Here is a 17,105-nt window from a genome sequence, read left to right as displayed (position 1 = left end):
AGAGGGGGGGGGGATTATAGGAGAAAAGGGTGAAGGGTTTGCAGGAACAATTATAAAGGACACATGGACAATAATAAGGGGTGGGGGTGGAGACAGAAGAGGGAGGGGGGAGGAGAGGGGGGAAGGGCCTGTACTTGAACAATAATAAAAAAAGGTTTAAAAAAGAAAAGCCTGGGATTCCTCAGCCAAGATGCAAACCCACTGTGTACACAGCATCCCCCTGGGTCCACCTCCATGTCATTCCATGTCACCCTTCAAGGACTTGGGGGTCCACGGGAACTGGCACAAGCATGAAGCACATGCTTCCTGCTGAGTGACAAATCGTTAAGTCCTTTGTCACCAACCCAGGAGTCTCATGTCTCCTGCCAACATCCAGAAAACTGGCAGATAACTTGCTGACTTGCATGTAGGGTAATATCCTAGACCCTTTGTAGTTCTTGACACTCTAGAAGTGAACTTGATGGGTAAAAGGGCATGAACAATTGCTAAGACTCTAAATACCTATTTCCAATTAGTGTTTCAAACTTAAATGTAAAACATTGCCTGAAATTTGTCTCATCTTCAGGAAGGAATATATTTGCCTGACTTGCGTTTCAGGCAGCCTTTCTTCTGGAGCCTACGACTGCCTAAGCCACCATTCCTACCAAATGTTCTATAAGAAATTATATTCCTCACTATTCAAGTCCCTCAGTTGTGATGACTTTCTTCTCCAGATTATTATTCAATATAATAGAAAGTGGGCATGGGGGTAAAATGAATGGGAAAAAGGGGAATTCATTTAATTTCTACCAAGTGCCAAGCACAGTACAGAGAGCTTTTAGATGACACAGTGTTACCAGACAGCCTTGCACTGTTCCAGAACAGTCAGTGAGGTTCTATTGCTCACCATCTGGAGGCATAACTCTGGAGACAAGAGTTTGGTGAAAAGGAAAGAGGTTATTTCTCTGTTAAGGGAATTGCCCTGGCTGGATGGGGGGTCCCATTGGGGTTCTCTTGGTGGAGACATTGGGCCTCTTCATTTGCCTTATTTATAGCCAGCTGTCTCTGAGCTGCAGTTAACACGATGTTAAGGAGAGCCTATACATCTGTCCATTTCAGATAATGAATGGCAAAAATGGAGGCAATAAGATCTGCCATTCTGAAGATCCTCCTTATATGAGGGGTTGGAATTCTTCCAATTCAGTAAGTCTGATGTAGAGAATGGGCTGTGGGCCCAATAGCAGCCAGTGGGCTGGCCTTCCTGACTTACTCCACCTATAAGTCACTGCCTCAAAGGAAACTGACTTGCTCCAGATAGGAGGCTCCCTGGCCAAATTGGGCACCCTGACAGGTCTTCAAGGGGGAGATCTGTCCCACGTCATACTGGGGTAGAGTCGTTGGCTCAGTCAGCCCCACTCCAAGAGAAGCTAGCAGTGAGGTCTTCCTGCCACTAATCCTGCATCTCCTGGGTTCATGCCATTAACAAGACTTATTTTCTTAATCTTCTTTTCTTCCTGTTTCTTACTGTCAAGGCCATGTTTTGAGACCATTTCCCTTCTCTGCACCATCAAGTGGTCCTCTGTCCCTGGCAAAACCCTGTTGCACAGTGACAGAATGCATTGACACAACAGATTTCATCCCATCTGCCTGACAATTGGCAATACTGTTTCAGTTGCATGATGGTACAGTAACTTAGGGAGCCACGCAAGGACCACCTTTCCCCACAATCCAAAACATACGTAGGCCACACAGTATTACAATAATAAGTCAATACCTCCTTAGACATTGGATAATAGCAGTACATGCTCCAGTCTGCCAAAATCCTACCAAGTGGGCTCCCTCCAGGAACCGACACAGAACAGCTCCTATTGGCCCAGATGTATAGGCCTAAAGGGATGACTGAAAGAATGCAGGCAAACTATGAACACATAAGCAAAACTTGAACCCACAACTCCATTGTTCCAAATGAGTGCTCACGAGCAAGCTTTCTACCAACCAATCTCACAAACAGTGGCTCCCAAGCAATGGCCTCCCCAAAGCTTGGCCAGTCCTCACCCAGACCCTGGTTCACAGCCCCTTCCCAGACAGGTTTCCTTTCCACCTGCCAGGCATGTTTAGGTGGCCAACGCCGTGAAGAGGCATGTGGAGAAATTCTCAGAGACTGGGAAACTCTACAGTCTCGCTCTCCCACTCCTAAGGTGGGGGACGTTGACCTACCACAAGCAATTTACCATCTTGCTGCAGTTGCCATTGTGGCTGGACTAGATGGTTGAGTAGGTGAGGTATGGGGTGGTCTATTGGCTTCATTTTGAAACTGGTTTCTTTTCTGTCTTAACGGTTTGGACCAGAAAAGAATACAACAAGGTTGCCAGCCTGTCCAGCAATGCCATCCTTTGGACATTGCACATGCTACTTTCCAGGGACAACCAATGGACCTGGACTTTGCAAGATTCTTCTCCCTCACATTAAGACTCCCCTCCACCCCCAAACCCCTTTTGTTAGGTAACTCTGGACCAGGAAACAGACAGGACTACACTCTTGGCCAGTAGGAAGTAGCTACGGAAGGATGAGACCTTTGTCCATTTGCCCTTGTAAGATTACAAGTGTCCAAAGTGTTAAAAGGGGGGAGTTGTAATAGGGGATTACACCCTTGGAAATGGGGGAGGGGTTGAGCTGTGCATGTGTGCATAGTCCACGTGCTGGGCCACACAAGGGATTCTGGGGGAGATCATTTAAAAGGAGTGTGCAGAAACACAGCTTCCTCTTTTTAATCTCCCCTCCTTCCCAGCCGCTGAGGGCTGGAAGTCCTGAGGCCCAAACATTAGGGCTGATAAGAAGGGAGAGGAGGGGGCTCAGGCCTGCCAGTGGCAGGCCCATGCCCTCCCCCGACACAGACCTGTCAACAGTCGCTAGTGCAGGCCTGTAGGTAGTGCAGGCTCCCTCCCTCGGCCCTCCCCCATGTGGGCCCATCAGCTGAGCGTGGGCCTCTCAGACTAAAATATTAGTTTCTGGGGATTTTCAGTTATTGAATCTATGTAGAAATTGTAATGACAAATATTTAAATAACCTTTAAATGGTTATTATATGATATATATAATTATATCATATGATATATAATTATATTATATGATATATACTAACCATTTATTACATGATATTTAAATAAAAGTTTCCTTTCTTTTCCAGCAAACTCTGTCTTTAGAGTTTTGCCTGGTAGCAGTGAGCAGTAGGACCATCCCTATTGGTTGGGTTCAGTACCAATAGGAGGCATCCATTATTTTTATCTGCCAAGCAGCCTCTGCTCTAAGATGTAATAAAACCTGCAGGTTAGCCCCTGACTAGGTCACATGCATGACCATTTGACCTAAGCCAAGCCAATTAGAATCCTTGCCTGGGATTTTTCCCATTGTAACCACATGAGAATGTCTCTTCCATTCTGAAACATGGAATGCTATTGAAGCCATGGTTCTAGGCAAGTAGGTAAAAACAAAACCACCACAGTAAAAACAGATATAAGAGGCATGGGGAATGGTTCACTGCATGATTCCAGTTGCTCCTCCTGCTCAATTGCATCCTACCCCTCCTGGACTTAGTTGTTGGAGTCAATAAATTCCCCTTTTAGTGCCTAAATTACTTCCAATTGAGTTTCTGTCCTTTGCAACCAAAATAATCCTATTAATAGTAACTAGCATTCTGTAAGTGTTTAATGAGTTATGGCCACTAATGCACCTAATCCTCTCTACAATGTGGGAGGTAAGGTACTTTTTTAATCCCTAATTTCCAAAAGAGGAAACTGAGGCTTAGTGAATTGAAATGACCTGCCCACAGTCACTCACCTAATAAGAGGCAGAGTCAAAATTTAAACCCAGAGTCAACACTTCACCATTATGCTATGAAAAAGATATGTTATCTATTTTCATAGTACTGGGGAAGATGAAGAATTGGGAGTTGAAGGAAGAGAAAGAGCTAAGATGAGCACTAATCAGGTCGTCCTTCACAAGGTGAAGGCTGTGGGGGGCAATGGTCCTGCTCAAGTCCAGCCATATCCCAACATGGACAGCAGCAGGGTAGTGCTCTCTGCAGCTATCCATGGTATTATGAACCGAATTGTGCCCCCCCAATCCACCATGTGTTGAAGCTCTAATCCCAAACATGACTGTATTTGGAGATAAGGCATTTAAAGATGTTATTAAATTAAAATAAAACCCTTAGGCTGGAACCTAATCCAACCTGGCTGCTGTCCTTATAAGGAGACGGGGTTAGGACACACACAAAGAGATAGCCAGGGATCTAATACACAGATGAAAGACCATGTGAGAGCAGAGCAAGAAGGCAGTCACCTGCAAGCCAAGGAGAGAGGTCTCAGAAGAAATTAAACATGTCAACCCCTTGATCTTGGACTTCCAAACTCCATAATTGTGAGAAAGCTAATTTCTGTTGTTTAAGCCACCCAATCTGTGGTATTTGTTATGGCCCTAGCAAACTAACATACATGGTAACTTATGTCAGTCCCGGGCACATAGTAGGTGCACTCATACACACAAAGACTTTGTGAAAATGAAGTCAGTGGACACTGCTACCATGCTGAGAGCAGTTCGTGCATAATTGGCGTTCACTGAAAGAATCTGGTTTGTTTTCGATTTCCCTCCTATCTGGCCCTTTCCACCTGCTGGGGAAACACTTGGTGTGAACACCTTGCTGCTCTAACAGACAGTCAAAGAAGCTTCCAAATTAAATACAGACAGGGTGTTTGTCACCTGGTACCCTATCTGTATTTTCATGGGAACTCAGTGACCACCTCCTACATTGGTAGCTTTTATCCAGCATGAGTGAGGCTATGCTTCATTAACAAAATCCCTGAATTGCAGTAACTTAAAACAGCACAATGTTATTTCTTACTCACGCTGGATGTCCATTACAGGTCAGATGGAGGTTCCGCCCAGTGCCAACCTCACTCCTGGACCCAGGCATAGAAAGCAGCCACTACCTATAATGTTGCCAGCATCTGAAGCACAGAAGAGTGTGGCAGCACCATCCTGGCTCTTAAAGCTTCCACCTGAAAATGACAACCTTCACTTCTGTGCCGGCATCATTGGCCAAAGCAAGTCCACAGTCGTGTCTAACTTTGGAGGGGATCCTACATTCACCCAGAAGACAGAGAACTGGAAATACTTGGTAAACAGCATCAATGACTAACCTGAGGCTTAAATGACTTACCACATTTTATTCCCACCTGGATAACATCAGATACCTTAATATCCGAGTCTCCATCACAGAGGTGGGGAGAGGAGACACACAACTTACCGGTAGTTGTCCAGAAAAACTTATTAAAAAGTCTGGGTTGAGGTGTTTTCCTTCAAATTGTTTCCCATTTGTCAGACCCTGTTGGTCCAGCATATAATTCTGTCAAGACCCCTCCAAACCCAGCTAAGATTCATCTATCCATGATCCCAAATCCTTCATTCAGAAGGAAAATGATTCCAGAAATACCCCCAGCCTCATTGCCTTGAGCATGACCCATCCCGACCCTGCAGCATTCCCCTGGTCAGGGCAAAATGTGCTGAACCCTGAAGACAGATGATGTCAGTGCCCAAACCTAATGGGTCACAGAAGGCAGAAGCTGCCCCCCCAAATATCATCAGTATTAGTTATCAAATATTCTATGTCTAGCAAGTTATATCTCTATACCCTTATTCATTTGCTCCATCAACAATTTGCTGAATTAATACAGCATTGCAGTCACAAGCAGCTCTGGAGAAAGATGTCCTCACGTCTCCGCTTCCCTGCTTATGAGCTATATGACTTCTCAGCGTCTCAGTTTCCCCATCTAGAAAAATGAAGACCGTGATTAATAGTGATCTACTTCACTGGGTTGAGGGGATTAAATGAGTTAATATGTATTTATCACTCAGAACATTGCCATCTCCTTACAAAGTCCTGTGTACAATAAATATTTTTTATTATTATCGTGATGTGCCAGGCACTGGTCTAGCTGATGGAGAAGTCAGCGATGGAGAGAAGAGAGAAGGCCCCTGTCCCATGGAGCTTATATTCTAGTGAAGGAGAGACTTTATTATCAAGCAACCCCTGACTCAGCCATGCCTGAAGCTATTTCTACATCCTTGAACTTTCTAATTTCCTGAAGCATTATGTTCTTTTTCTTGTGTAGTTTCCTCAAGCATCAGGGCCAGTTTGAGCTGAGTTTCTCTCCCTTGTAAACAAAGTATCTTGACTAATATGAAACCCCGTAGCCTAAGCTCTTTCTACTCCTTCAGCCTCTGTTCAGCTGACGGTCTGGCCGTTTGCACCTAACACCTCCCTGAGGGTCTCTTTAGTTTGCACCTAACACCATCAGTGCCAGCGCGTCAAACCTGCTCAACCACCTGGTGAGGCCCTTGAATATTCAAACCAGTCTCTAAATAGAGTTAGAAACTATAAACAGTCAATTATAAGGAGCATGAAATGGGAGCATGATGTGGATCATTACACAGGAGAGCAATAAAATCTGTCTTGGCGCCTGCAAGTTTTATGCAAACCATGACTGTGTTTAAGTTTTTTTGATAAAGAATAATTTATGAGGTAAATTAGATTTTCTCATGTTTTACCTAATTAATCCAGTCCTTAACATAAGAAAGATAACTTCTTAATTGTCAGCTAGTGTTACCCATATAATGCATCTGTCTCACTCCTTCGAGGCCCCTCCACACCCAGAGGATACCTGCCACCCTGACAGGCAGAGAGCAAGGTGGACCCGAGGGGTGTGGCTGCTGGTGAAAAACACAGGACTTGGCATCTGACAGGCTTAGTTTTAAATCTTGGCTCCATCAATTCTTAATTGTACGCCTTAGTTTGGGCTCCACCAGAAACAGACCCTGAGACGAGAATCCAGTGCGAGTAATTTATTTGGGAGGTGAGTGAAGTACGGCCGAGGAAGTGAGACAGGTGAGGAAAGGCAGCCGACAGACAGCACATCATCAAACAAGTCTCCACTTTGGACAGGGAGCTTAGTTCTGATGGGAAACCCTGCGAGACAGGGTGGAACACATCCAGATGCGTGCTGGCAAATGATTAATGACAGACTCTCCAGGAAAAAATAAAAAATAAAAAGTCCTGATTTGTCATTTTTGCCCATTTCTATGGTATATATGCTCCCACTACGGCTGACTTCAACCAAAATGTTGTCACTGAGCAAGGAATTGGGGAAAGATACACACAACTGGCCCTTGCGTACCAGGAGCGTACCTCATAGTTATCTCACCTGGGCTAACCAACCCGCGGTAGCCATCCACCACCACCCGTCAGTCCCCGATCAAGGAACACTCCCTAGGGGAGCTGGGAATTCCCCTGCCACCTCCATGCTGGTGTGCAGGTGGCCAAAGAAGGCTTTAAACCACGGAAAGTCCTCAGGCAGAGAAACACAGATGCATTTGGTTGGGCCAGTAGACACTTAAGAGGTAAAGATTTGGAGGTGTGGCTGGAGCACTGAAAACATTTGCTACCTTGTGTAACTGTGACAGAGCTATTTCACCTCCCTGTGCCCCAATACTCCATCTGTAAAATGAAGAACTCCTAAATCATTCGACAAATATTTATGGAGCATGTACTATGTAGCAGGAACTATTGAGGTCACTGGGGATATGACAGAACTGAGCAATACCCGCAAACACACTGTTACAGGGCTTACATTCCAGTAGGAGCAGCAGCCTCTAACCATGCAAACCGTGAAGTAACAAGGACCATTTCAGAGATGCTAGAGAGAGTGATGTGAGGGAGATGAACTTGGGGGAAGGGGTATGAATGAAAAAACCTTCTGCAAGGGCAAGCTGTAGGGTGACAGCTACCAGGTGAGAATGAGTGTGTCGTGATCTGGGAAACAGCATACCAGGCAGAGGGAACTGCAAACACAAAAGCCTTGAGGTAGGAAAGCTTGGCTCACACTCAAAAGAGAATGGAGACCAGTGTGGCTGGATTGGAGTGACTCAGTCAGGAGGCAGCAGGGGACGAGAGCACAGCTGGAAGAGAAATCAGTGTACGCAGCACCTGTTCTGCCTTCATAAGGGCTCTGGGTAACAGCACAATCTTAAAGATCTGTTATCAGAGGGAAATGAGTTCCCGTGTGTTTAACAGGCGCGATGCATTTTATCAACCCAGGAAGCAGTCACATCTCATTTTCCCAATTAGTTTCATGCCTTCCCACTATGCTGACAGGAGCAAGAAGTCCAGTATCTCCCTCTAGATTTCCTTTCCCATGGTCCAAAAATCCTGAAGGTGGAGCTCATCCAAAGGTCACTTCCAAACTCCAGGCAGAGAGAAACCAGAGGAGTTGACCCATTCACTGGCAGCCCCATTTCATCTCCCTTCACCCCCAAGGCTGCCACAGGGTGTTGCTGAAAGCTGGTTCAGTACAGTTGGGGTGTCTGCCTACTGCTGTGACAGTGCCTACACCGTCCAGTCCCTAAACAGGACCCAATGATCCTCCTCCACACTCCAGCTCCCAGGTTCCAGCTCTTGGAACTTACATACAAACACTCAGACCTTTCACCATATGTTTCCCTCTGTTGCCTTTGGGGTCCTATCCTGCAGACCTGCGTTGGGGCCTCCTAATCTATTCGTAGTCTAGTGTTAAGCCGGGTCCATTTTATTTCCTGAGTTTTGTTTCCCCTCTCTGCCATCAGCCATTAGTTGGGAATATTCCCATCCATCCAAATAGATCTCAAAATCTCTCAAAGAAGAGACTGGGAGAGAAATGAGTAATGGTTGATTTTTTTTTATTCCCTCTGCCCTGCACCCCTCTCCCACCAGCATTCCCTCCCCAGCCCCTTAGTTCATGTCCATGATCATGTAAATTCTTCAGCTTCTCCATTTCCTAAACTATTCTTAACCTCCCTCTGTCTATTTTGTACCTACCATTTATGTTTCTTATTCCCTGTACCTTTTCCTCCATTCTCCCCCACCCCCTCTCTGCTGATAACCCTCCATGTGATCTCCATTTCTTTGATTCTGTTCCTGTTCTAGTTGTTTGCTTAGTTTGTTTTTGTTTTTGTTTTTTTCAGTTCAGTTGTAGATAGTTGTGAGTTCGTTGTCATTTTGTAATGGTTGATTTTAATGACTATATTTATTAAGCTCTCACTCCATGCTTGGCCCTATACTGAGTAATATAAATATATATATATTCTTTTAATCATTGCCATATCATCCCATTTTATATATGTGAGCACTGAGATACAGGGAAATTAAAATTGTTGCCCAAGATCACATGCAAATAAGTAGCAGGAGCATGATTTGAAACTAAGCAGTCCAACAAGAGAGTCTAAGTTTTTAAGCACTATGCTATATAGCCTCACTGACCTGCTTCCTACTAGAACATTATCATTGTTCCTTAGGCAACTTGATGCACCTTCACCCTGGAAATACCTCTGGGCACCAGAGATCTTGAAATGGCAGGCTTGCTCGGGTCAGAAGACTTTTGTTGCACCCTATTCCCAGAACAACTTCCAAAACAAAGAGGGTCAATGTAAGTGATTGACCAAGAATGAGGGACTGCCCCTCCCAGGGTTAGCTAATTCCTAGAAGTAGCAAACAGCATGCCTTCCAGCTGCCTCCGATATGCAAGCCAACTAATTCCCAGTCCACATGCCCCCCATCCACCTCTTTTTCTCAGGCTCCTACAATCTGGGACCACTGTCAATCTGCCCTTAACCACACCAGGGCCAGGTACCAGACAACAAAAGACCACTCCTATAACTTAGAGTTTTCCAGGATTATTCAGTCTCATCCTGTGCTTGCTCAGTGTACCTACCCTGCCTCACCCATGAAATCCACAATAAAGGCTCAGGCCCAGCTTTCCTTTTGCTCTTTCTGCATCCTGACTGACCCTGTTGCTTCCCCACATGGCCCTGCATGGCCTGGCACACCCCTTCCTCTTGGGAACTGTAAGTAACAAACTATCTTTTCAATGGTGATGGTCTCCCAATCTGTTGGCCTCACCAAACCTGAATAAAACCAAATATCTTTAAAAAGAAAGGAGTATCACAGTGCCAGCTTATGGCATTATTTGCTTCTGAGTGGCTAAGAGTGTCTAAATAAAGGAGGTAACATGGTTCTCTGGAAAAGTGCTCTTCTGTGTGGCACCAAAAGATCACAATTCTTATCTAACTGCCATTCATGGGCTAGGTCATCTTGGGCGTGTCCTTTAATCTTTCTAGTCCATAGTCCCTTCTTTCCAATAGGGGGATAACAGTGTTCGCTCTACCTGCCCCACAGAGCTTTGTGAGAACCAAGTGAGATCAAGATGTAAAAGCTCTTTGTAAACTTTGAAACACCACCAGGAGCAAAAATTCACTGGGCATGAGCTACAAGGAGGCAGTATAGCATGGTGGTTAAGACCTGAAGCTTTTTAATCATGTTACTTGGGTTTCAATGTAAAACTTCTCTAAGCCCCAGTTTCCCCACCTGTAAAATGGGTATAATAATAATAATAATAATAATAATAATAATAATAATAAATACCTTCCTTACATAGTTGATTTGTGGATAGCATAAGGTGACCTTAGAGAACTCTATTAGATATCTGTTGGGTACTTCAAACTCAGCTCATCCAAAAATGAATGTATCCTGCTTCCCAAATAATTTTACTCCTATGTCTAGGCTTCCTTTCTCAGTGAATATTAACACCATTCACCTAGAAACCACAGTTAAGAACCTGAACATCATCTTTGAGTTCTTCTCCATTATACCTCACATTCAGCCAATTGTCATGTTCTCTTTAATCTACCTCTTAAACCATAGGCTTACTTTGGGAAAGATGATTTCTCATTTGGTCTTGTCTTCATGATCAAGTACAACATCTGGGGATCCAACCATTGCACCCCAATCCCAGGCCAGCAACAGGAGAAGTGGAGAAAGAAAGGTACACCTCTGCCTCTGAGAAAATTTCCATGTTACCTTTCTCTTTGCATATCATTGGCCAAAACTAAATCACATGACCATAGCTAGTTGCATGATAGATTGGAAATTGAGCCCATGTCTCCTAATTAAAATTAGGGTGTTAGCTTCTTTCTTTCTTGAAAAACTTAGTCTTAAAGTCACTAGATGGAATCAAACAGGTAAGCATCCATGACAAGGAGCAGAGACCAGTGTGGAGTGTTGAAGCATGAGATGGGTATATAACCTGAACCTAATCAGAGAGAAAACATGAATTATAACCCAAAATGAGAGACTTCATACAAAATAAATAGCCTGTACTCTTTAAAAGTATCAAGGTCAAGAAAGTAAAAAGGAGCCTGAGGAACCCTTCTAGAATAAGATAAGACAATTCAATGCTCTGCAGGTTCCTAGACCAGATCCTTGATAAAAAGTGCTATTGGAATAGTCAGCAAAACTTGGATGGGGTCTGTGGATTGATGGTGGTAATATATCAATGTTAATTTCCTGGTTTTGATGACCATATTATGATTATGTAAGAAAAATACACACTCAAGTATTAGGATGAACATCATATCAGAAACTTATTCACAAATGACTTAGGGAGAAAGAAGTTATTTGTACTGCAGTTGCAAATTTCTCTAAGTTTGAAATCCTTTTATAATAAAAAGGAAAAAACATGGGGCTTTATTTCAGAAGAAAAAAAGGGAATATGGATGTTCGGATATGCAAATAGCAGACTCCACCATAGATGGCACTTAAATAACATATCAGAGAAGGTCATTCCAAGGAATATTTAAAGCCATAGCCAAAGATGAAAACAAAAAGAAGAAGCCAAGTATGTGGAGAGCTGGGTGACAAACCAGGCAGAGGGAATAGCAAGTGCAAAGTAGCTGAACTTGTTTTCAAAGGTATAACCCTTGCATTATGGTTGTAAATAAATAAATAGCAATATGGTTGAAAATAACAAACTGTCATTGCTTCAGAAACATGAGTAAGCACCACTGTGAGAAGGAGCTTGTATCAGTCAGCTATAGCCACAATAATGCTGTGAAACAAAAACCCACAAATTCTTAGCAAGCATTTGTTTCTCACTCATGCTTTTGTAGGGTGGCTGGTGCAACTCTGCCAGGCAACAAGTCTGCTGTTATGCTGGAGTAACTGCTGCATACTCTCACTCCTCTAGGACCAGTGACTAAGGCATGTTGTTCTCGTGGAGAAGGCAGAAGCACAAGAGGGCAAGCCTTATCACACAAGCATATATCAAGCATCTGCTAGTTAGGTCCTCTCACATCCCATTGGCCAAAGAAAGTCACATGGTCAACTATCCATCAAAGTGTGGGGAAGTACAATACACCCTCCATGAAGACATGGCCTTGCTGAACATCAATGAGGTAAAAAGGGAGAGAATGAATACTTACTGAACAATAAATAATCTAACTACCATAAAGCTCAAACACTTCACACAAAAAAAGCCACCATTAAAAATAGCTTCTTTCTAAACTATTTTATAGGGAAGTGAAGAGGTAGAATAAATAACAAGGTCTTTTAAAGAATTTTGTGTACCCTAGACACACTTGCTTTTGGAGGCCTCATCAGAGAGTATTTCAAACATATTACAAGTTTGCCTACATCCTGCACTAAATGGATTTTTGCTATCAAATATTTTAGAAAAAATTTCTAAATTTTTCTTCTGAAATTATTCAACAAGTGACTTATTTAAATTTTGATTGGATGTGATTTCTTGGCAATTTGCATACTCAGAAGCTCTTGAAAGTGGGAAATTCTAATCTACCAGCATTTTCAGATGTAATAAAATCTCTATGAACACTAAATTTAACAATTAGTAATATTGACAAAGTAGCACAGTTTGTAGGAATTTTTGAAAGTATTCATTAATGTCAACTTCGCTGCTTTCTTTTTGCATTTTAGAGCCAATAATTTTTCCCCCAGGCATTTTGTAAACCCTTAGACCCTTGAAAAACTCAGATCCAGAATGACTCTGTGTCTAATGAATTAAAATCATATTTTGCCTGGAATCAAAGTTAATTGGGACTGGCCATGAAATGGGTACCTTTGAACGCCAACCTCCTTGCCACAGAAAAATGACAGCAGCTAAATGCAATTGAACTGAACCCATTTTGAAGGCTCTACCTGCAAAGAAGGGTGAATGGTTTGTGTTTGCTGATCTTCAGAGCCCTTCATTTCATTCACAATGCCATTCCCACTGTATCCACTGCATGTGTAAGGCAAATGAAAATGTCATTTTCCAATCTTGGCTCATTTCATCTTGTATGAAGTCTCCTTGCCAATGCCTTGCTGTCCTTTCCCTGCTGTGATTTTAAAGAAACAACAGGTAATAAAAGTTGGCCTACCAGTTGGTCCCCTAAGGACCAAGATGTGATTGAAGGAGCAATAACAAACCCCAGTGCCCCAACAAAGTTTCTTGACAATCTAACAGAGCTAGAGTTCACAGTGGCAAAGCCAGCTTCACTGATAAGTATCAGCACCATAAACTACTCATATTCAATTAGTTATATCATTCGTATGGACAAAAATGTACCTCTCTGCCCCTTCTGGTGACTCGGCAACGTGGGGATAATCAGCAACCATAGATGAGATTCTGGAAAAGTAGTAAATGCTAATCTCTATGGATGCCCTTCCTCAAGCTCCTGCTCTGTGCCAAGCACTTAACACATGTAACAGATCCGTACGAGTTTCCAGTGAGGTCACAATCATGTTCAGCACCTGGTACATGTTAACCACTCAAGAAATACTTGTTGGGTGAAGCAATGAAAGAGTCAGTGGCTCCAAGAAACTACCTTCCAGTTTATCAGATCCATGGCCCTGCTTTTGAGGTCCTTACATAAGCCCCCCAGTACGTCTTGGGGAGCGTCTGGGGGTGTCTCACATCAACTGCTCCAACAGTCCACGCCTCTGTTGCACCACTGCCTGTCTCCTGATCTCATCATTATCATTCCTTCCAAAGGCCACTGTTCGCAACCTTAACAGATCCTCTGCAGTTCTGGGACCCCCTGCCTCTTGGCACAAGGCCAGGACTCTCACACCAAGCCCACAGGAGGGAGATCGTTGCCTTCCTGAACACTTGCTATTCATGGTACATTTGCTATTTGAAAAAATCAAGTTACAGTGCTGTATAAATAAAACACATGCAGAAACACAATTTTTTTTAAAGAATCAGAAACATATGCACCAAAATGTTAATATGGCTATCTCTAGGTGGTGGGATACTGGTTGATTTTATTTTCTTTCTTTTTTTTTTTTGTATTTCCCAAATTTATATTTCAAGAACAAGTGTGCATTGTTTTGGAATAATAAACATTTGGCTTATTTAAGCAGTGTTTTTGATAGCAGGTCAGGCACTTAGGAGGCAAGGACTGTTCTCCCTATACCCTGTAAGGCCCTACGGTGGGTTAGGCTACTCATTCAGCAACACCCATTTTACACGGGGTAAGCAAGGGAGAACAAACCACCTCACCAGCAACAGCTCTATTCGCTAATAAAACTTTGTCCCGAGTTAGAAGCCAGATGAACCATGATGAGAAGGAAGCCCATCAGCTGACACTGCACATGCTCACTTCCTTCACAAATCTTCCCTAACAGTCCATCTGCCGGGTGTCAGGAGCAACCCAGCTCCACCACGCTATTTTCTGTCTTCCAGTGACTTGTCTCTCGTTCTTCTTTCTTCAAGAGTAAGACTTTGTAATTTCGAGCAAACATCTTGACTGCATCTATTCACCTATGCATTCAACAAATTATTTGATGAATGGCCACTACACGTCAGTTACTGTGTCAGGTGCTTGGAATGCCATAGGGAGCAACCCCCAGATTTGGTCCCTGCCCTCATGGAGTGCACAATCCAGTAGAGGAATTAGACATTAATCAAGTATACACAGTAACAAATATACAATCAGAAACCAGAATAAGTGGACATTTCAGAGAGCATGCCTGGGCTCTGAAAAATGAATACGAGTTAAATGGGTAAGTAATGTGGATGAAGGTATTTCTGCAGAAGGAGCAGCCTGTGCAAGGGCCCCGTGGCCCTGTGTCAAACCCAACGAGCAAAGAGAAGTGAGATATGAGGCAGGAGAGATGAGCAGGGGCCTGACCATGCAGGACTTTGTAAACCATGAGAAGAATTTTGGTCTTTATCCTAAAATCAACATAGAACCATTGAAGGGTAGCAAGCCCTTCATTAACCAAAAACTTCAACTAGTTAGATCTGTCTCTGCCGTTGCCTTTTAGGGAACGGAGTCCAGAATTCAAAACATGAGATGATGTGATTTCAGTTTAAAAGATTTCCAAGGTCTGCCTCAGGTCAGTACATCTCTGGACCCGTCTCATACACTATACTAATTGTTCCTATTAATCATTCATCATGGGCCAGGCAGCATGATGGCATACACCTTATATACATTATCACATTTAGTCCTCACAATAAGATGTAGGTATTATCACTATCCCCATTTTACAGATGAAGAAATGGAGGTTCAGAGAGGTGAGCAGTAATATGTCCCAAATGTCATGGCTAATAAGTGACAGAGCCAGGACTCAAACCCACATAATTCTCTCTCCCTTAAGCTACACTGCTCCATCTGGGGTCCTGGAAACCGGATGACAAATTTTCAGAAGTATAAGACTCAGGTCCTGCTCCTAAATCATCAAAGAAAGTCTGGGAAAAGGAGGAGATGTTTGCAGAAAGTCACATCAGGAAGAAGGTTTCAGACAGGAGAACGCACCTGTAAGTACGGCAGGGAGGGGATCACAGAGAGACAGAAGACACAGAGGGAGGTGGGCCAGGCTACAGCAGGTCCTGGATGTGCATTAAGTAAAGTCACAGCAACGTGGGAGTCAGGAGCGGTAAGGCAGCTACAAGACACACAATTATGTAAAACCATCACATGTCTTCAAGGCGCAGCCCACTTGCAGATCACAGCAAAATGCTTTATCAAACCTCTGCCTGCACTTTGAGCTTTAAATGGTGCATTGTAGTCAATCAACTTCAATTTGGGGAAGAGACAGACACAAAGGGAGAGAAACACCATCCTCTTTTGAATAAATGTGTCCAGGGAAAAGCGTTGGCCAGCAATGTACAGTCTCGGAGGTCTGCACATCAGCAGTGGCAAGGGGGACAATGGGACAAAAAGGGTAATAGCTGGAATAACAAGTAACACCTTCAACAAGCCAGAGGACTCATTTCTTCCTTTCTTTGTTGACTCTGGGCCCTGGAGAAATGCCATAGCAATTTGTAGAAAGAACAGTTAAAGGTAGACAGTGCCTAGATATTACTTCTGCCAGTTCACTTTAGTTCATTTGGTAAACATTTTGCATTTGCAGTTGACACAGTTTAATAATAACCGCCTGTGTCAATGACGAATGCCATCGTGATGGTGCAGACACCCTTCTGGCTCGAGGGCGTGCAGCAGGGGCTGAGCTCCTTGTCTCCTGTCCTTTCAGTTCTCCTTAATGATGATGATGATGATTCACATTTGTATGACTTCGTGATTCCAGAGAGCCTTGGGCTTTCCTAGAGCTCTCTCCTACTGTACTTATTGTCCCCTCTACAATGTGCAGTGTCTGTTTTGGCCCACTCTGGGAACCTGCAGTTTGACAGGGATCACTGAATTGTCTGTGAGGCCATACAATTCAGGGATCTGTGTGAAACAAGAAGCACAAATCATGAGGCCTGCAGAGCACTGGCAGGTGACACAAATAAAGAAAGAGGAAGAGATGACAAGCAGCAGAGAACGGTGGGGTGCGGCAAACTGGAATGCATGCAGCGCAGAAAGGTGGGGCCGGCTGCTTCTCCTCTTATACCCACCAACCTTTCCCATGTGGAAATAGGAGCCCAGTGCTGCCAGAACTTCCAATGCACTAAGAGACGTAAAAGGCCAGGTAAATCTCCCAGTTATTAAATGATTACAACTGGATGTTTTAATTAATTTTTTAAGAGTTTATTTATTTTTAGAGAGAAGGGAAGGGAAGGAGAGAGGAAGAGAAACATCAATGTGTGGTTGCCTCTTGCACGCCCCATATGGGGACGTGGCCCGCAACCCAGACATGTGCCCTGACTGAGAATTGAACCCATGACCCTTTGGTTTGCAGGCCAGTGCTCAATCCACTGAGCTACACCAGCCAGGGCTACAACTGGATTTTTTAATTAAAAAATGTATTCACTTAGA

The 17,105-nt window shown here is 43.6% G+C and overlaps 1 pseudogene; it reads left to right on the top strand.

The window, feature by feature from the left end:
• Positions 1–5,175, top strand: part of LOC112314782 (small ribosomal subunit protein uS5m pseudogene) — a 119,142-nt pseudogene extending 113,967 nt beyond the window's left edge.
• The last annotated feature ends 11,930 nt before the right edge of the window (positions 5,176–17,105 follow it).

The sequence above is a fragment of the Desmodus rotundus genome, chromosome 1 (genome assembly GCF_022682495.2).
Source record: "Desmodus rotundus isolate HL8 chromosome 1, HLdesRot8A.1, whole genome shotgun sequence".
In the NCBI taxonomy this organism is placed as follows: Eukaryota; Metazoa; Chordata; class Mammalia; order Chiroptera; family Phyllostomidae; genus Desmodus; species Desmodus rotundus.
Note: the sequence above shows the minus strand (reverse complement) of the source record. Positions and strands in the feature narration are given on the sequence as shown.